The following is a 21,716-nucleotide window of genomic DNA, read 5'->3' on the forward strand; positions in this document are numbered from 1 at the left end:
TGCAATTTATTTAACTTAGATAAAGCATTGAGATTTATGGAGATAGACTAATCTAGGCAACAAATCAATGAAGCATATAATTCATTTAACTTAGGCCCTTACCTTCATCACAAATTGTAATTTGTCACAAACACTTAGAATCCTAGACTATTAGGTGAATAGTTTTCATAAGATGACGGTAGATTAAAGTAAAACCTAATTTAGCTGCCGTCTAAACAAGATTAAAACAACAATCATAATATTAAACATAGAAGAATAGAAGCAATTTGATATAATGGAAACTAAAAATTAACATTCAATAATAAAATTAAGAATTCATGTTTTGGGTTTTGAAATAACCCTTAACTAAAAGAAAACTACTCAGAACTAGACATTAATGAAAATCATAATATTTAATTTGTAGTTTTTGGATTCCCCTCCATTTGTAGTCTAAGAGGTCTTATTTATAGTAATGGGAAAGTTAGTTGAATCCTATTAGAATTAGGATTCTATTTATAGTGGATAGATAAATCCTCTTAGAATTAGGATTCTATTTATAATAGTATTAGGAAATATCTGGGATAAAGATAACTCATCTTTTAAACAAAAGATAAAAAATCGCAACTCTTCTTTAAAATTTATCTTTATTTTCGCTATCTTTTTTTTAGAAATTTCCTACTGCGACGACTGATAGTATTTTGGCCATAACTCTCTCAATATTACTTGGAATTGGACGATTAAAGATGTCATGGAAAGCTAAGAACGAGATCTAAAAATTTAATGTTGAGCTCCAAGTCCAATTCTGCGTTTATGTTCGTCAAGTTCCGCCTTGTACAATCGAGCTCGCTGACTTCTATTATTTTCCACCAAAATATGTTAAAATCCCTCCAAAAGACTCTAAATGGATGAATAGTATTTAAAATAACCTAACAAATTAAAATCACACTAATCAATAATTTAAAGAATCAATTTAACAATATTAATAAATAAATTAATCATATTTATAAGATAAATATGGACTCATGAAATTCCCCCACACTTGACTCTTGCTCGTCCTCGAGTAAGTTAATGAATGATACTTAAACAAATCGGTCTTTATGAAAAATATTTTTAGTTTCAAAAATTATACATCCACTTATAAGCCCAAGAAAATCCAAACTCTTCAATCATAATTAGAATTTCAACTCAAGATAAATTACTTTTTAAACTCAATTTTTCTGTGTGCGTGCAATCAAATCATAATACTACTAACATTCAAATTAGTTCACGCATGTCAACAATCAATGTTTGTCTCAAAATAAATATGTATTTCAACAAAAATCTACTCCATAAGCTTAATTATCAAACCATTCTCCACTAATGTAATTACACACAATCTAAAGATCAATAGGACTTTATAGGCTTATAATGTAAGACTAGGGTGAAAGGTAGATAAAGAAGGTTAATTTGGGCTCAAATCACACCATAACATACATATACAACATTCTCTCAAATAATTCTTATTTGTATTCCCCAATCACTCTCCTCAGTAATTTAATCTTCTATCTTTTTTTTTTTCCATAAAACTTACTATTTAAATCGTTGCAAGTATTCATTTATTTTATTTTTTAATTTTTTTTTGATGAAATACTTACAACTTGCAAACATTCATTCTAAGAGAATAATAATTTTTTTTCATCATCACATATACATACACTACAAAAAATTTTACTTTTAGTCACAACAAAACTTGTGACTAAAAGTTAAAAAATTGTGACTAATTATAAATCATGATTCCTATGTTGTGACAAAAAGTCCGTGATTAAAAGTATTAGTCACAAAAATTACAATTTGTTGTGACTAAATATTTTTTTAGTCACAATACTTATTGTGACTAAAACTAAATTAGAGACAACTTGTAACTAAATACTATGTTTAAGTCACAAGTAACATTTTGTTGTGACTAAAAGTCACATTTAGTCACAAAAAAATTATGTTGTGGCTAAAAAATTGTTACTAAAAGTAGCAATTTTTTATAGTGATAACCATGAGTTTTTTCTCATCAACAAAACTCTCACACCTTTACAAATAAATAAAACATCAATATACTATGGTGTGACAAGGGATGGATAAGGATTTTTTTTAGGCTTAAAGGTTATTGCATAGGGTTAAAAAAAAAAACAAGATGCCAACATTTAGGCTCAAATTGAGTAAAACTACGAATTTAACAAATAGGGTAGGCTTGAAAAACTCAATCGATCCAAAAAAATTTCCTATATCATATCTTAAAATCATGCACAATTTATTAATTTCGCATCAAATGATTATCAAACAAGTTCTAGAGTGGTTGAGACTTTAAAAGAAAAGTCAATAACATGCATTCATCTTTCCAAACATTAGCAAATATGATAATTCAATTGATGTGCAAAAGTTTTTTAAAAAAATCAAGTTTGAGCAGTAATTAATCACGAGTTAAGCACACAAATCATGAGAATCTATCATTTTCCTAGAATTATAACTAGAATTTCATCATCAACAAAATTATTTTCCCTAAGACCATGCATAAGATATCAAAGTAAAAACACATATCAAACACGAGCAATCATTGTCAACAGAATTTCATTCAATCCACACTTACTAAAATTAAAGCAAGAAAATAATATAAACTATAAAAACGATAAAAATAAACAAATAAATAACTAAACAACTAAAAAAAAATTGGATAGACGCGACAATTAATCTCTCCTCCACACTTAATATTAGCATTGTCCTCAAGGCTCAATCAAATAAAATCAATGCAAAATAAAAAGAAAAGGGCAAGAAAAACTCCCGTAAGGTTGCTTTGTTTAACGTCGTTAGCTCGACTGCATGTTGTGCTCATGTGGTCTTCACGTCGGATCTTCTAACAAAGAGTCATTCTTTATGTATTTATGAATGGAATCTAACACATTGAATTTGAGTGTTTCCCTATCAAATTCCATTCTAAGTATCCATGCTTTTGTATCCAACTTCTCACTCACAGTGAGTAAGAAGGTTCTCCCAAATAAAGTTGTTGTAAGATTGGGATCACCCTCATCTTCCATCTCAATTATGTAAGAATCACCTGGAATGACAAGTCCATAAGCCTGCACAAAAATATCTTTAACTATCCCTAAACGATAAGCATTAGTTTGATCAGTCGATTGAATAAAAATCTGAGTTTTTCGTGATGGACCCAGATTTAAATAAGTAAAATTAGAATAAGACATATTACTATTAATTGCTCCTAAATCTATCATGCAATGATCAAACCTGGTTTTACCAATTATGCATTGAATTGTACTTGGCTTAGCTCCTTCTTCTAGGAGAATTCTGTGCATACATGTAGCAGGACTGATTCCTTTGATGTCAGCAACGGACCATGCAATGGCAGTTCCGTGAGCTCGTAGCACCCTCATCAGCTTTTCTTCTTGCACTTGATCGAGATTTGTAGCAATTATGACTGATAAGGTTTCATTCTCTCCTAAGTAAGCATATTTGAAATGATTGGGCAGTGTCTTCAGTTCAAGAATAGGAGCTTGTACAATAGATGGTTGTAACTTATCAATTATGACTGGCAATTCCACATAGGCCACCTTCTTGTAAAGCTTGTTGAAGTCGTTATTAAGTGCAGTTATGACATCCAACATCTCTTTAGAAAAGTTCACGTTTGAATTCAACTCCAAGTTCTCTCGTATAGCAACTTCCAGATCATCTTCACTATGCAGATCTAGCAACCCTTTGGGAGAGGTCATCCAACACATCAAGAGAATAAGCAGCATGTACATCACTTGGATACCTCATGGCTTCAAAGATATTGAATCGAATTGTCTCTCCATCGAACTCTATTGTCAAGGTTCCTTCATGGACATCAATCTTGGTTCTTGCTGTTTTCATGAATGGTCTCCCTAACAAAATTAGAGTGGAGCAAGGGATAGAATCATCTTCCATATCAAGAACATAGAAATCTGCTGGAAATACCAATTCATTGACTTGAACTAGCACATCTTCAATGACACCTCTGGGGTAGGCATTCGACCTATTAGCAAGTTGAATGATTATCCCAGTTTCTTCAAGTGGACCCAGATTCAAGGAGTTATAGATAGAGAATGGCATGACATTAATGGAGGCCCCCAAATCAAACATACACCGCTCAATTCTAGTGTTTCCAATAGTGCAAGGGATAGTGAAAGGTTTCAGGATCCTTACACTTTGGAGGAAGCTTCTTTTGGAGGACTGCTAACACATTCTCCCCCACACTTACTTTTTCATTACCCCTTAACTTGCGCTTATTGGTGCAAAGCTCTTTCAGAAACTTGGCATATCGTGGTACTTGTTTTATGGCATCAAGAAGAGGAATGTTCACTTCCACCTTGCGAAATGTTTCAAGAATTTCCTTGTCAGCTTCTTCCTTCTTAGTATTCTTTAATCTGCTTGGGAAGGGTGGCGGTATGACAATGGTAGGCTTTGGTGGAGCTGGATTGTTTGGCTTAGGTGCCTCTTTTTTCATCTTCTGGACTATCATCTAGTGGTTTGGATGGCACTGATTTTGGTTTTGGGATGATAGGTGGGTCGTAGTGTTTTCCACTTCTCAAGGTCACTGCACTGGCATTCTCCTTAGGATTTTTCTCAGGTTGGGATGGTAGTTGATTGAACAATTTAGATTGCATCCAATTACAAGATTCTGAGAGTTGACCCACTTGATTCTCTAAACTTTTTAACGCTGCTTGAGTTTGTTGTTTGAATTGTTGAGAATCAACCAACATGGCATTAATAAGATCTTCAGTGGTAGGCTTGGGAGGTGCTGGTGGGGCAGCTTGTGGTGCTTGATTCTGTCTGGCAGATGTCCACTGTTGATAATTAAAAGCAGGTTTTGCAGGTTGCTGGACATATTTGGATGATCACGCAATCTCTCATTATATGTGTTCGAATATGGATTATACTGCTGCCTTGGTTGACCTGGGAAACCTCCAATAACATTAACATCTTTTGTTGACCCTTCATAGAGAGTAGGACAAGTATCAGTAGTATGCCCCACAACTTGACATATTCCACATGGCTTTACATGTTTGCTTAAAACAAGTTGTTGGACCACGGAGGTTAATTGAGCTATTTGTTGACTAAGCTGGTTCTCAATGGGTTTGCTCACTTCATTAACCTGTCGTGATGTTAAGGGAGAGTCTCGGCGAGTGCCAAACTGTTGTGAATTGGCAGCCATGCATGTTTGAGATAAGTTATTCGTTTAGACCCTATACATGGCCACCAAGTTCCCGAACAAATGACTGCAATGTTGTAAAGGTAATAATTTAATGATTATTTTTGTAGTAAATTATTTAATTAACTAATGAATTGATTATATACAAGATCAAAATGCAGTAAGTTTTAATGATTGATTATATTATTTATTATAATAACAAATAATAATATAATATATATAAACTAATATAAATTTTTGCTTATTTTTCAGTTTGGAGACAAGCAAGAATACAATCCAAAAACCAATTTATTACCAGTACATCGATAGTAGATAGAACGGTTGATGGCGGTGATTCACGAAGACTTAGATGATTGATGCTGAAAGGCCTAAGAATTTTTCTTCCCTAGCTTATTTTTTTAGGTTAACTTGTAGCTAGATTTATTAACTTATTGATTAATACTTGGACTAATTTTACAATCTTTGTGTAATATTTAATTGTAATTTATTTAGTTACTTCTATGAAATGAAATTAAGTATATTGGCCAATCATAAAATTAATTTAAATACTTTTTAATTTACCTTTTCAAAAAAATAAATATTTAATTTAAATTTAAACTAAATAATATAATGGGTGACTCAATGGTTACATTTTTATTGTAACCATCATGGTTACATTTCTTTTTTACCTGTAATAGCAGGTTACCAATAGGTAAAACTTCTTTTTTTTAGAATCCATTCATTATAAATAATTATTTTCTTAAAATAATTAATTGATATTTAACAAGACATATTTTAGCAATTAATATTTATAAATAATATTTTATATAAAATCATGCTATAATTATTTTAACAGATAAGCCATTTAATTATAATATTTTACAATAAAACCTTCTTTTTTTTTTTTTACAAAAATTAGACATCCTTTTACACAGATTAGAATTCTCTTCTTGTATAATAAATTTTTAAATAATTAATTATTTTTAATTGATATTAATTTTTTTTTTATAACTAAAAGAGCTAAGTATGAGTTTTTCTATTCGATTTTGATGTTGTTTCGTTTTCTAGAGGAACTTGACTTTGCCTTTTGCTTTGGTTTGGTTTTTTTGAGTAAATGACTCCTTATTAAAAAAAGATGGAGGAGTTTAGCAATTTTTTTAGAAAATACATTCAACTTATTTCATTTTTTACTTTTTAAATATTTAAATAAAAAAAACTAAATAATGAAGTATAATAATTTTAAATAAAAGTTATAAGTATATTCAATAAAATTTTAATTATAAAATTATATTTGTATAATTTTAAATTATAAAGAGTTTTATTATAAAAAATTTAATAATTTAAGAGCAAAAAAATTGCTAAAAGATCCTTATTTAATAATAAATTATGAAAAATTAATTAATAATTATAATAAATTTAATTTAAAAAATAAAAAATTTAAAAAATAAGAAAAAAGATAAATAATAAATAATAAAATGTTGTTCGAAATATAAATCACAACCAACAAACTTTCCTATTACTAAAAGAAGTAGGAAGTTGACCGAGTACTATAATTGCCTATTAGTAATAGAAGTAGGATTATGGAGAAGCTATAAATAAGTGATAAATTGGAGAGTTGACACTCACAAATCCCACTCTCATTAATTTCATTTCCACTTAAAAAAAAAAAACAAACAAACCCTAATTCGTGAAATTAAGTTGATAAATTAATTAATTAATTAAGCAATTGGTACGTGTGTGTTATATTTGGATCTTGAATTAATTAATTTAATGGCGGCTTCCAATATGAAAGTGGGAGATCGAGTAGAGGTTTACCAACCCGGCCATGCATCGACCGGCCCTTACTTTCCGGCGACTGTTATTCGTTCTCCAGCGAAGATGAAGGGCAATGTTATCCTGTACTACGTTGAGTACGGAATCCGTTCATCGTCTCCTGATCATGATCATCCCCTTAGGGAAACGGTGAATGCAGACAACGTTAGGCCCGCGCCACCATTGTTGCCGGCCGAGCAACGTGTTTTGAAGACAGGCGATGATGTGGAGTTTTTCTTTCGGAACAGGTGGTTCCGTGGTGTTGTTGAGAGTATGAATGAGTGGTCGATGTACACTGTTCGAATGCACGACTCAACTCGACAAATGGTATGTCGACACCATAATTTGAGGCTTCATAGGGAGTGGAATAATATTGGGCGGGGTTGGAACCCACCTCTTCCAAACAAGGTGAAGGAGAATAAGCCATTGGAGATGGAGAAGCCATTAATGGAGATGGAGAAATACTACTGTTCCGATTCCAAACTTGATGATGATGATGATGATGATGATGATGATGATAATGATGATGATGAGCTAATTACTGATCCTTTAAAGTACAATTCTCGTCGGTTTTTAAGTGTCATTTAAAGAATTTACGTCGGTTTAAAAAACTGACGTATATACCGTAGACGCAAATAGTTTTTTATTAGCGTCATTTTTTAAATGACGCAATAAACAATTATCTTCATTTAAAAACCGACGCAAAATATACACTCTTCTTTTTCATCTTATACGTCGGTTTAAAAATGACGCGAAATTGTTTGTGACATTTTAAAACTGTCACTAAAAATTTATAGCGTCGGTTTTAAAATGACATATAAATTGCTGAAATACTTTTATTTTTAACTTATTGCGTCAGTTATAAAATGAAACATAAATGTATGTAACGAAAAATTACAAATTTTCATGCATTTTTCCCTCCTTACATTTTTAAATTTTAAAACGATTTCATATAAGTAAATACATGATACAAAAAAAATTAAAATAACGTTTATAAAACTTATATAAAATTAATAATTAATCCTATTAACTAATTACATAATACCAAAATTGTTAATAGAAACGATCCTAAAATTTATATTCCATGTATCGTAAAAACTAACTATAAACTAATTACATAATGCAAAAGTTAATTACATAATCCAGTAATCTTCTTCTGCACAAGTATTTCTAGAGCTGTGATCACATAACTTAGTCAGATCTTTTGAAATAACAAAGAAAAGACATCAAACTTACTTAATTACAGTATTTCCATTTGTTACCTTCGACGACGCCGTTTCCACTCCTTACTGCTTCTGTAACAAACGAGATAAATTATTAATTTAATAAATCATAATAAAAGTATTTAAAAACTTTAATATTTGTAAAAATAATTAGTGTCTTCCAAAAAGTAGAGGGAATGGTACCATTCAATGAATTATTCTCAAGTGACCTGCAAAGAAATAAAATTAAGTCATATAAGGGAGTTGATGAATGTTTTATTTGGATAAAATTATTATATAGTTAGTAGACAGATGGATGATCATGAAAAATTATAAAGAAAAAAAAAAAGAGATAGATCTTACATTATCTCTGGAGTTTAGGAAAGCTTGTAAAACTTTTAGGAATTGGTCCATCAGATTTTTCTTAGATAAATCACTAAAAGAATTAAAATACACAAATGACTTCTTTGTTATAAAGTCACCTAGAAACTACAAATGTGTATTGTAAGGATAAATATTCAAAAGATCAGATTCGTGCACAGTAAAGCTAAAAAGCTTTTCATGTAAATGGATGGATGGAGTATGAGTGTGAAATTGTGTGTGTGTGAGAGAGAGAGAGAATAAAATAGAATTATGCAAAAGTTATGGAGATCGATCATGACATAGTGGTGATATTGTCTGAAAGCTTGTTAGTTGGTATACTTTGACTGAGTTGATTTGAGCTAAGATCTCTATATTATAAAAATATACTAAAATTACTACAAAAAGTCAGAGCTAGCAACTAGAAATCATAGAAATGTTAATAAATAATTAAATACCATTATTGATAAATTATGTGAAAATTAAACAAAATCATTCAAACATGGAAAGAAAACTGGCAGAAACTTCTAATTCTACAACAATAAGATTTAAAATATAAGACTCACAAGTAAAAGAGACTACTAGAAAAAGTTTAGTTGGGTTGATAGTTTTACAAGTATTTAGAGCTATATGACTCGTATTTCAGCCAAACTTTACCAAATAAACATCAAACACTATCAAATTCACCATTCGCTTTCATAAAACACCTTTAATACTCAAAATCCCATCTAACCAAACACATTAATACATTTGTACCACAACTACCAACACCACATTCAAGTTTAATTTCATAATCAAAAGACATAAATAATCAACTCTAACCTCACCCCCTAAAACAAAAACAAAAGAAAACAACTTTGATGGCTTTATCATCATAGAAAAATCAATGTAAAAGAACTCAAAATAGTAAAACCACAATTGGGATTGGTAGTAGCCAGTAGGTAGTTACCAAAGAGTACTAAATAAGTACAGTCAAAAATAAGAGCAAAGTAAATTGATTAGACTATAACAATGAGCTAATAATAATAACAAGCACAATCTAAAAATATGTTAAACTGAAGTCCATGATGCATGAATTTCACTATCACTGAAAATATCCTTGTAATAAAAAGCTTAGGTCAAGAAAAAGAAAGAAAGAAGAAAAAGCTTATCATAACATTAAATTCTATGTATATATATATATATTTCATTTTTTTATCATCAGTATGCAATGTCAAATAATTAAAAAGAAAACTCAAAAATTATTGATGAAGATGGGTGGGGAGACGCATGAAGTTGCATCAGGATCGTTTACTAATGATGAAGATAGTTCCCCATTAACAGGGCCTCTCACGCTGACTTGAAAAATCATCCATTGAAAGCCAACAATGAATACAAACCCATCTTTAATTAAGGGGTCAAAAAGCTTAAAACGCCTACCTTTTATATGTCAAGGGAACATATATTTATATATACAAACTCGAAATTACAGAAAGTACCCATATTATTTCACATTTGATTCTTTACCAAAACATATCCACAAATTGTAAATCACGAAAGAAATCAAACACTTAAAACCCGCTATTCACCATAAATGAGAAATATGCATACTTTCACTGAATAAGCAGCGCAAAAGAGAGCATTAGAGAAAGATCGAAAGAGCAAACTTACAGATGGTAACATCGCCATCGATCCAGAACTCCCATTCTTCCTCTTCACTTTTCTACGGAACACACGCCCCACAATATCCACCGCAGAGGAACCCTACCACCGAAAAATGCCAACAGCACCTGAGGGACCCCCAGTGAGCGTCACTATGGCGGTAATAGTGGCGGAACCGCCGTCATCCAGGCGAGGTTTTGAGCAATCAGTGGAAGCCCAGTCGTCTGGTTTAAGAGGAGAGATGAATAAGTGAGTTGGAGTGGTAGTGAGATGGGGTCGTTTTGATTAAGAAGAGGAGAAAGAGAATGGGGCTCGAGTGATCGATTTTGAAGAGGAGGAAAGGGGCTCGAAGAGATCGGGGTTGGGTTACTTATTTTGCCAGAAAAATTTTGAAGAGGAGGGAGATTAGGGAAGTGTGAACAACACGTTGGGTTTAGGGATTTTACTGAAGGTGTTGCGTCGGTTTCTCACTCTCATAAGATTATTTTGCGTCATTTTTAAAGCCTCACAAAATGCCATAGCCGACAGTTAATAATAGACGCAAAATGTAAAGCAGGTTTTTAATTTTTTTAGGTTTTTTCGTCGGTTTGGTTTTTACCATCAGTTGAAAAACGACGCAAATTATATATTATTAGCGTCATTTATAAATAGACGAGTCTAATTATTTGGACACTATTCACGTCGGTCAATGCTATGAATAGTAGCGTTGACCGACGTGAATAGTGTAATTTGTAGTAGTACCACATGAATTCTACCAATTTAAGTGCTCACAGAAAGTTGATGCATGGTACAATAATGAGTGGTGGGAGGGTCAAATTTCAAAGGTTTTACCTTCTTCTTTCAGTTTTAATGTCTACTTCAAACACACCAATCAACACATCACATTCAAATATTCTCATCTCCGCCCTCACTGGATTGAAGAAACTGCTTCCAACTAACTAATTAATACCGTATATATTATTCTTTTGTATGTAAAACAAACCTTTTTTTCATTTAATTAATTTGCACCATATAATATATATATATATATATATGTAGACAAAAATGCATGCATGCATGAACGAATGAGGATCAGCATATGATATGTGTATTTTGCCTCTTTACATATCTGCATTTACAATAATTATAATGTATTTATTTAGTGTATACGAGGATCAGCCTTTTTAATGGGACAATTGTTGGTTTTCTTTTTCTCAATTTTACAATGTGATTTATTAATTCAAATATTCACCATTATTAATTCTATTTATTAAAGTACTGATCCAATCCAAACATTTCTTTTACACTCTACAATTGTATGAATCATAAAACAATTACAACTCAGCTATATACAATCCAAAGAGATATATAAAGCTTCGACACAATTTATTAATTACAATTTCAATTCAAATTTTACTCTAACAATAAATACGAATTTTCTCTATTTAATAATAAAAGTTTGAGTGCTTTTACTGTCCACTCCCAATAATAAATGTTATACATTATAATATTAGTTTTTCTTATATATATATATATGATGGTGTGTGAATGAGAATTGCTAAAAGGTACCATTGCTGCTTAGTACTTTCTTTGATGTCATACTATTATTGGTGTAATTAAATATGGACTCCCATATAACTTAAAAAAATAAATTTTAGGGTGTCATACCTCTCGAGACACCCCTGATCTATTTGGGCCGCGGGGATCTTCTTCCTATATTTGGGTTGAAGTGAACACCTTGGCATAACACACTCCTCTTACTCATGTAGATTTTCTAAACCTCCCCTATTTGTCTTTACAGATGTATGCTCCTGATTATTGGGGCGATGACAACCATATCAACGAGGAAATATAGCTCTCATTTTGCCTTGCGTTGGCCTTGAGTAACATGTTTGGTCCTATGAGTCAAAGTCGCTTGAGCATCATGCTTGGGCACAACTTCTTTTCATCTTGAACTATGTACCTCCACTATGGAGTTTTAAACATAACATGGAGACTAATGACTTCCCCAGCTATATGAATTTCGAGTTACCTATCTCATCGCATTAGATAAGTTGTTTTTATTACTCGAATTTAGCACCTGAATAGAGTCGAGTCTCTTACTCAAATACTCTTTTAAAAGTTGGCCTAAGGTGTCTTTCCAGCTTTGTCTTTTAGGGACACTCAAGCGCTTGTATAAGGTCCAGCGCATATAAAGCCTCGATAAAGGTGGCATTCACGATATAATTATGCGCTAGTAAAACTTTTAACAATGAAAATTTATATTTTTTGATAATTTTATTTTTAAAATTTTCGATTACAATCAGACTATTTATTAACTCTAAAACATTAAATTATATGATAATATGATAAATAGAAAATTTAAAACTCAATAAAATGAACATAGAGAATAACAGATAATCTTATTATTTATTTTTTTTGGTGAATGAGAAAATTTGTGTTACCTAAAAAAAATTACAAGCTACAACACCTATTTAATTAAGATTTGAAATACTTCTAATTACATCAACTATTATTCTTTTGTATGTAAATTAAACGCTTCTTCTTTGTTTTTTTTTGTTTTTCATTTAATTGGATCATATATATACATATAATATATATATATATATGGGTGCACTCTTAATGGGTATTAGCCATAAATAGGTAAAATTAAAAAATTTTGAATTTTTATGCTTAAGTTTTCTATCTAATTAAGAAAATCTCCTATTTTTATATCATATTGGCTGAGATTGTTCCATCGGTAAAAAAAAAAATTTAAAAAAATGTTTTTTAGCAAGAAAAATAAGAAAAGAAAAAGTTGAATTTGAGTTAAATATTTTTGTATGAACATATTTTTCATATAGTGTCAAAAAATAATAAAACAAATATAATAATGATAGAATAAAACAAATATATAATATATGTTTCTAAATAATTTAAAATCGATAAATAATAATAAAATAGTTTATAAAAACTCATAATTCAAAGTATTCTAAACTTACTTATCTATTTATCTTTATATATTCAATAATAATAATATATATTGACAATAATTAATTCATTTAAATTTCTTCAAATTATGTTAGATAATGAAAGTATTTTTAGAAAATTAATTAACTTAAGAGAGATATGGACTAGTTCAGTCAATTACATATTTATAACATTAATTAAGTACAAAAAATGAGTTGAATGCTCATAAGAGTATATATACAGATTAAGAGATCTAGATTGTATGATTAAAGGATGATCATAGTTCTTTTTGAAAATGAGGTGATCAACCTTAATAGAAACTTTAAAATTTTATAAACAACCGCACACGAAGCGCGATTTGTTTTCCAGTTATATATATAAGAAATTAAACCCTAGAGCTAACCGTACATCTCTTTTTCTCACAGCCCCTCTTGCGCCTCCTATCTCTCTCTCTGAAATCTCAACATTTTTTTTGCTTAACACTCAAAGACTCAGCCTTAGGAATAGATGATCTGAACTACATTGGCCATGATCGGTGTTTCTCGATATACCAGTATCCAAACAAAGGCCTAGAACAGCCTTTCTGCTACTCAAAGCATTGGTCGCCGCCGTTGTCCCAAGTGGACCACTATCAGCCGCTATTGGCCCAACCAAAAACCCATTTGACTCTGGCGAAGGTGCTATTTTTGATGACTAGATCTGAGATTGTTTCCATCGGAACATTTAGGTACCGCCCTCATATTCGTCTTCTTTTTTCTTCTTCATTGTATCATATTTTTTTTCCTACCATTTTTTTTCTTTCTTTGTGTATAGATCTCTATTATAGTGTCCTCTCTCCCTCTTTCGTTTGACTAGTTTCTCTACAGATTTGGGTTTTGGTTTGGCTCCCAAAAAAATTGTTGCGTTTCTTGGTTTTGATTTGAGATTTAATAATGCTTAAAGATTTAGCAATTAATTAACTGGAAAAATAATATTGAACCAAATTATGTATGGATTTTGACGGATTAATTTACATATGTAGTAGATAAATATGTTTATATATACATTATGTATGTATAGATGTAAAAGTGAAATATATATACCGGTACTTGTATTAATAATTGTAATGAGTGTATAAAATGTGCTAATTGAATATTCCAGGTAAACAAAACTAGTAATACTGCTGAGTTGTTCGAGAAGGTTTCACAGAATGTGAAAGTGAAGCGTTACAGTGAGTTTCAGAAGCCTTTTCATCGGGCATCAATTCTTCGACAGCTATGAATTAGCTTGTTGGATCTAATTTTGTTTTAAGTTTTCTTTTTGTTCCAATGGTCTATTTTAAGTTTTCTTTTTGTTTTATTTAGGCCTAATAAATTTTAATAGTGTTTGTTGAATCACTTGTTGAATTAGTGAGCCATGTACATAGGATTAAGATTGAGATTTTTTTTCTAATATTTGAATCATTGTCCCCTAATGTATATTTTTTGATGAGTGATTCAGTTAAAAAAAAGTTTATAGTTTATTGTTTTGATTAAATTATTTGAAATTCCGTATTTTAATATTCCCAGTTTAATTATTTAATTAAGTGATTAATTAAATGCGGAATAATAAAACTGGTACTAAAAACAGTTTTTCCGTAGTTACAGAAAACAACTCTGTAACTCCAGAGAAACCCAGAAAAACAAACAGTGCATAAAAGTAAAAAACACACGAGATTTTTTAACGTGGTTTCAACAATCCTTTGAGATTGTTACTAGTCCACAAGGCCACTCCCAGAGATAAGATTCATTAGATCGGTATAAAAAATACAAAGTAATTGACTTATGCATAAATAGACTCCCTCTTATTGTATGCCGCAAGCTTGATGTACTCCACCTACTAACCGAATCTTGATAAAACTCCAAGTGCTCGAACTCCCTTCGATCACCTTGAAGAGTGCTTGAATCCTCCCGATTCAAGGCTTAAAGGCTATCTCCCGAAAGCCTATACAACCATCTCCCGAAGGATGTGTGCTTGTATCATCCCGATGCAAGACTTCAAAAGCAATCTCCCGAAAGCTTGTAAAACCCTTCTCCCAAAGGTGTGCTTGTATCCTCCCGATGCAAGACTTCAAAAGCAATCTCCCGAAAGCTTGTAAATACCCTTCTCCCGAAAGTGCACTGATGTTCTTCTTCGTTGTAGACTTGAATACAGACTCAAGGCAATACAAACAACAAATAAACAGAGTAAGAGTCGAACAACTCTTCTCTACATAACTAAGACACTCTTTTCTTAAGATTTGAAAGTGAATGAAAGAGATACAAAACCTAGCTGATATAAGATGTATTTATAATGAATATACATCTTATTGACAGCTTACATTCGGTCTGAACAAGACCTCAACCCACTAAAAACTTCCCTAAAATAATTCTTCAATCAGTCCAGGAATTTCCGTTTCTGTACCTACAGAATCGTGGGCACTAACTACAACTTTCCTTTTATAGAAAAGGAAAGTTTAGCTCCGGTTTTCTCTTCAAGAAATCTGATCTGAGAAAATGGGAAACTCAACACAGGATCAGATTATACAGCTGGTTAGATAAAAAAGAAATGGGTAACCAAACTTACCATTTTTACCTTTTTTCCAAAAATAGGAAAGCTAGACAACTTTCCTTCCAAGTTTGAATAAACAAAATAGGAAACCATATTAAGCACATACCAGCCGAAATTAATAGGAAATAATAAAATATTTTTGTCAATTAAATATGCCAAAAATGGAATTAACATTATTTATATATATTTATATTACTTAAATAAAATATGAATGCATTTATATAATTTATAATTTGAATTGATAATTATACTTATTTAAATTCTTAATACAAAGCTGTATTAAATCAAATTAAATATTATTTTTCTTAGAAAAATATTTGATATAGTGGCACTTTTTGTGTGTCACTATATCTCTAAAAATATTAATTAAAAAGAAAAAAAAAGATATAGGGACACTTCATGTGTGTGGCTGTTAACTTTTTAGTGTGATAAAATCTGACTCTATACGCCTATAGTGATATGCAAAAAATGAATGCAAAAGGTTTCAGTGACACGTGTGAAGTGTCACTGAAAATTATCTTTCCAGTCACCCTCATTAGTGACGCGCGTTGAAGTATCACTATACACTTTTAGAGTTACTCAATGTGTGTCACTAAAACTCGATTTACTAGTAGTGTTATTAATATATTAGGGAATTAAGTCGTGTGCCAATTTTACTCTATTTTTGTATTTTGTAATAATTAAGTGATATAATTTAAAATATAATATTTTAATATGTGTATTATTAATAAAGTAATTTTTTTTAAAATTAGAAACATAATGTACTCTTTTTAAATCTATAGGAATATAATAAAATTATGAAATTAAATAAAATTACATGTCTTTATAATCAAATAAATTAAAATAACAATCATTTCTAATTTTAATAAACAAGGCATGTAAACAAAAGTCTAAACGTGAATGAATGTAAGACAATTATAATAGAAGAGACCACACAATATTTTCTACTTTTAAAAAATGAAAAATGAGAATTTGTATAATAATGTTAGTGATTGAAATTTTTTATATAAATATGTATACAAAATAATTAATTTGGAAAAATTAATAATTCTAATTTTTAAATTATATATTTTAAAAATTTAATTTCTTAATTATTAATGAAATTTCAAACTAATAATACTTATCATTTTTTTTAATTATATATTCAATTAAATTGTACATGTATACATACACTAATTAAGATGTATATTGAAAATTATTACAAAATAAAAAAAAATTATATGTTATTAGCAAAAACAATCAAATGTACATATCTTTATATATTAAAAGTGTCTATTTAACGGCATTTCTTGGTTTAACAGAATATACTTAAAAATAAAGAATATTCTGTTAAATTTAACGATTAGGTTTGATCTCCCGTTAACAAATAAACCCAATAATTAAACTCAAAAAAAATTAAACAATCTTTTAAATATTAATAATCTCTTTTTAAATTAAAAAAAAATCATCTTAGCCACATATCTCTCTAACAAACTTATCTTGGAAGAATATTAATAATTTTTTTTATTTATTTTTTTAAAAAGAAAAATCTTTATATATTAAATTTAACCTCACGTTATCTAATGTTTTCTCTGGATAAGCATAGTAAGAAGAAATACCACTTCTATCTTTGTGTGATTGCATATATATCACTTCTGTCATTGACCCACTTTTTAGCTTTATAAATAGAGATGTTTATATAATATTAACACTTTACAGAATATTTATAGATATAAACTTACATTACAATGCTATGTTAAAAAAAGAACTAAATAGAATAATCTACTACTCCAATAATAAATTTATTTACAATTTTATAATTACACTAATATTATTTTTAATACATTATTAAATAATATTTCAAATATAAATATTAAATTTTTTCAAACAAAAAATTTGTAATCTTTAAAAATAAAATACATTCAAAATCTTAAAAAGACCAAAATCTTAAATGAAACTAGCAGTACGTGGCTCGGCACGTACATTCACCTAGTATATATATACACACATATAAAACTAAGTTTTTTTTTACATATTTATTTAAATGCAAACAACTAAAAAAATTGTAATTAATTGTGAAAAATTAAAGTATTTAATCACGTATACAAAATGAAGGAAAATAATACTAATGTTTGGACATATTAAAGTGAATCGTGGAATATTATATTAATAAACTCACATAATTTATAAATAATGTAAGATTTTTACCAAAAAAAATTACTAAGAAAACATATTATTCAATATATACAAAATTATCAAAGAAAAGACAAACTACTAAAACTTTTATAAAATAATAAAAAAAAAAAAATAGAAATGTCACTATCTGATTTGTAATTTTTATCATATGAATAATATATAGATATAATATTAATATAAATACACACACAAAAATATATCGCTTACCATTTACACTTTCAACTTGAATTTGACCCATAAGATCCATGTGAAGCAGTTCTAATACTTTAAAGGTATTGATATCAGACCCACGTTTGTGAGTGATTTTTAATTGTTTACCAAATTGACATGGTTCACACTTACCAACACTTTCTTTACCAAGCTTGGGTAGACCTCGAACAATACCTGCATTTGACAATTTTTTCAGATTTTTATAATTAATATGTCCGTGCCACAAATCTGTAGAGTTGTTGATGCCTGAATGACAAGTGATTACAGGAGTTAGGGTATAACAATTATCATTGGATCAAAATCCTTACAAAATGCATTGATCATCATCATTAAGTACATAGCAATGAACACTGTCATATGAGACAGAATACCCTTGGTCACAAATTTGACTAATGGTAAGTAAATTAGCCCTTAGCCCTTCAACTAACAATCACATTTTTCAATCTGGGTAACCCTTCAAAATTGAGAGTTCCCATACCAACAACTTTTCCAGCTAAGTCATTGCCAAAAGTGACTTCCCCACACTGCATAGGCCAAATATTAATCAAAAGGTCCTTGTCACCTGTCATATGTCTAGAGCAACCACTATCAAAATACCACATTTGAGATGCAGCACTTTTATCAGAAAAACCAGCTAGACACTTTTTCTTAATCCATTTTGTTTCAAACCTCTATGTTTCTTTTGAGATTTTTCTAAATTACCAAAATAATTTGTTTTAAACATATTTTGCAAAGTGAAACATTTAGGTGTGATATGTCCTTTTCTACCACAAAAATGACAAGTAGGAACAGATCTTTTTACCTCAGATCTTATGCTTTTTGCAAATCCTGGAGATTTTGCGTCAGCAGAAACAGCTTATGCAACGACAAGTTTTGAATCTATTACAGCAGACTTCAAATTTGCACCATCAAAAGATTTGTTGGAACACTTGATTTTACAAATTTTGTGATTCTAGAACTTTCCATACCATTTGATCCGATGCCAACTAAACCTCTTTTACCTACATTCTAAGCTTTTTCAAAAATAGAAGATTCAGGATAAAGCATTTGAATATTTTTCTTGAAATTTTCAAGTTCCTTCTTAAAAAGAGTGATTTTTTCATCTTTAACACAAAAATTCGTCTCATATTCTTTTATTTTAAACTTAAAAATTTCAATTTGATGAGACAGTTTTTGATTCATTTTAATCAACACTCTATTTTCAGAAGTAACCTGAATCCACTTTTCATACATGACATTGTATGATTCAGCAAGAGACTCTTCACAGATTTCAGAATCATCAGAATCAGATTCTTCTTGTTCCGTGGTATTATTCAAACATACCAGTCTGGCTTTTACATGTGAATCACACAACACATTAGTCATAACAGAAGTTAGGGCAACATTTTAAAAAAATTTGTCATCACTTTCGGTTTCATCATCACTCCACGTGACATTGAAACTTTTCTTATTCTTTTTCAAAGTGTTTGCACACTCGGATTGAATATGCCCAAATCCTTCACATTCCCTGCACTGAATTCTCTTTTTGTTAGACATAGAAGGTTTAAAAGAAGCATTTTCTTTAGAAAATTTCAAGTTATTCTTTTTATTACCCATCCTTTTCATATATCTTTGAAAATTCTTGGTTAATAAAGCAATTTCATCATCACATTCACTATCAGAATTTTCATTGTTAGCAACTTTTAAAGCGATACTTTTACTTTTACCAGCAATGGATTTGGGTTTGTCCGTTTGTTTGATTTGTTGATTCAATTCAAAGGTACGCAAGGAACCCATTAATTCTTCCACCTTCATTGTACTAAAATCTTTAGCTTCCTTTATTGCCAAAAGTTTAGTATTGAACCTCTTTGGAAGAACTCTAACAATTTTTCTCACAAGCACAGAATTATCAAGCTTTTCACCAAGAGCAAAATATTCATTAGCTATATCAGATAGCCTTTCATAGAATTTAGTTAGGATTTCATTATTTGACAACCTAAGCTCATCAAATTTAGTTTGAAGCATTATAAATCTAGAGCGCTTAACATCAGATGTTCCTTCAAATCGAGTTTGAAGGATCTGCCAAGCTTCCTTAGCAAATTCACAAGATGATATAAGTTTAATATAACTACACCATTAAATATAGCATGCAATGCTTTGCTATTGTAGGCAGAAAGCTTATCATCTTCAATAGATCATTCCAGTTCAGATTTTATTTTAGAATTACTTTCGGAATCTATCTCAACTTGAGAAGACCAACCCGATGGAACCATCCTCCAAGCTCTCTCTCATCTTGAGATTTAATGAAAGCCCTCATTCAAACTTTCCAATCAGGATAATTAGAATCATTGAGCAAGGGTTGTCTAGAAATCGAACATCCTGCTGCAAAAAAAATGACAATTTACAAAAAAAATACACGAAAAACGTTAAAAGGACCACACTAAGAGTTTAGTGTCTCGCTCAGAGATACCAATTGAAAAACTGAATTTTTGCAAATGTCAGTAATATATACAAAAATATAAAACTGTATACGTCTGTAGAAGCAGAATGTAACTCTGTTACGGCAAAGATCAGTTTTGCAGCGACAAAACATAACAGATAGAATATAAAAATAATTGCAGGAAATTAAATCACTTGACACAAGAGATTTGTACGTGGTATCAATGTTCTTTTGAACACTCCTAGTCCACGGGGCCACGCCCAAAGAATGAAATTAATTAATAAAGTATCAACAATTACAAAGACAATTGACTTATACAAGTTTAGACTCCCTCTAAATTATTGCCGCAATTCTTTGTAATGCACTTTATGAATCTGACTTCTGAAATACCTTCAAACAGCGAACTCTCTTCATCTTTGAAGTGTGCATGCTTACTTCCTCCAGAAGTAAGGCTTGAACAAGTCTTCTCCCGAAGACCACTCTCTTGTTTAATCAAGTCGTTCTAACAAACTCTAAGACAGAGTAAGAACAGATATGAAAAACACAAGAGCCTAGATGAACAACTAGGTTCTCACAAAAAGAACTCTCTTCTCACAAATAAGAAAAATGCAAAAAATGAAAACTAGAAGAGTAAATTCGAGTGGCTGGTCTCTAGATTCTATTTATAGAGCATAGAAACCCTAGAGACAGCCACAAAGTCAAATCTACAACTATACAAAACTTTCCTAAGAAAAACTTGATCTGTAGCATCAAAATCGGATTCTGACGCAGCAAATCAGACCAAAAAAGGAAACTTGCCATAAATGAGTTCGATCTTGTATTGGGTCTTGATACCTGGCATAAACAGTGTGTATAATCTTATTGTATCAAGACACAATCGAATTTAATAAGGAAAATAGAAATAGTCAAAGTTTCTTTTAAAAAATAACTTTCTATAAGAAAATTGTTTCTCTTACAAGAAGTTTCCATACAAGAGAAAGCCTGCTGAAAATACATCTTTTCTAACATAGAAAAGATGAATAAAATTGAATCTTAAAGGTGAGACAATCGGTTATGAATGTAAATAAATCTCACCATAAAATAAAAAATATTTATGCATCTAACTTGCCAAAAAAAAAAAAATGACTTTACACTTGAATTAACTTTCTCTGTTGTCTTGAATTTTTCGTTGAAGCTGTAATTCATCTTGAGTCATGCCAAAATATTTTATAGTATGATATATTTTATAGTT

The 21,716-nt window shown here is 30.2% G+C and overlaps 1 long non-coding RNA gene across 1 annotated transcript; it reads right to left on the reverse strand.

Annotated features, from left to right (window-relative positions):
- Positions 1-7,961: 7,961 nt before the first annotated feature.
- Positions 7,962-11,818, reverse strand: LOC115698035 (uncharacterized). Its single transcript, XR_004008023.2, has 3 exons — positions 10,195-11,818; positions 8,389-8,414; positions 7,962-8,277 (listed from the first exon to the last, which is right to left on the reverse strand). It is a non-coding gene; the product is annotated as an uncharacterized LOC115698035 (long non-coding RNA).
- Positions 11,819-21,716: the final 9,898 nt, after the last annotated feature.

Source organism: Cannabis sativa, chromosome 7 (assembly GCF_029168945.1).
Source record: "Cannabis sativa cultivar Pink pepper isolate KNU-18-1 chromosome 7, ASM2916894v1, whole genome shotgun sequence".
In the NCBI taxonomy this organism is placed as follows: domain Eukaryota; kingdom Viridiplantae; phylum Streptophyta; class Magnoliopsida; order Rosales; family Cannabaceae; genus Cannabis; species Cannabis sativa.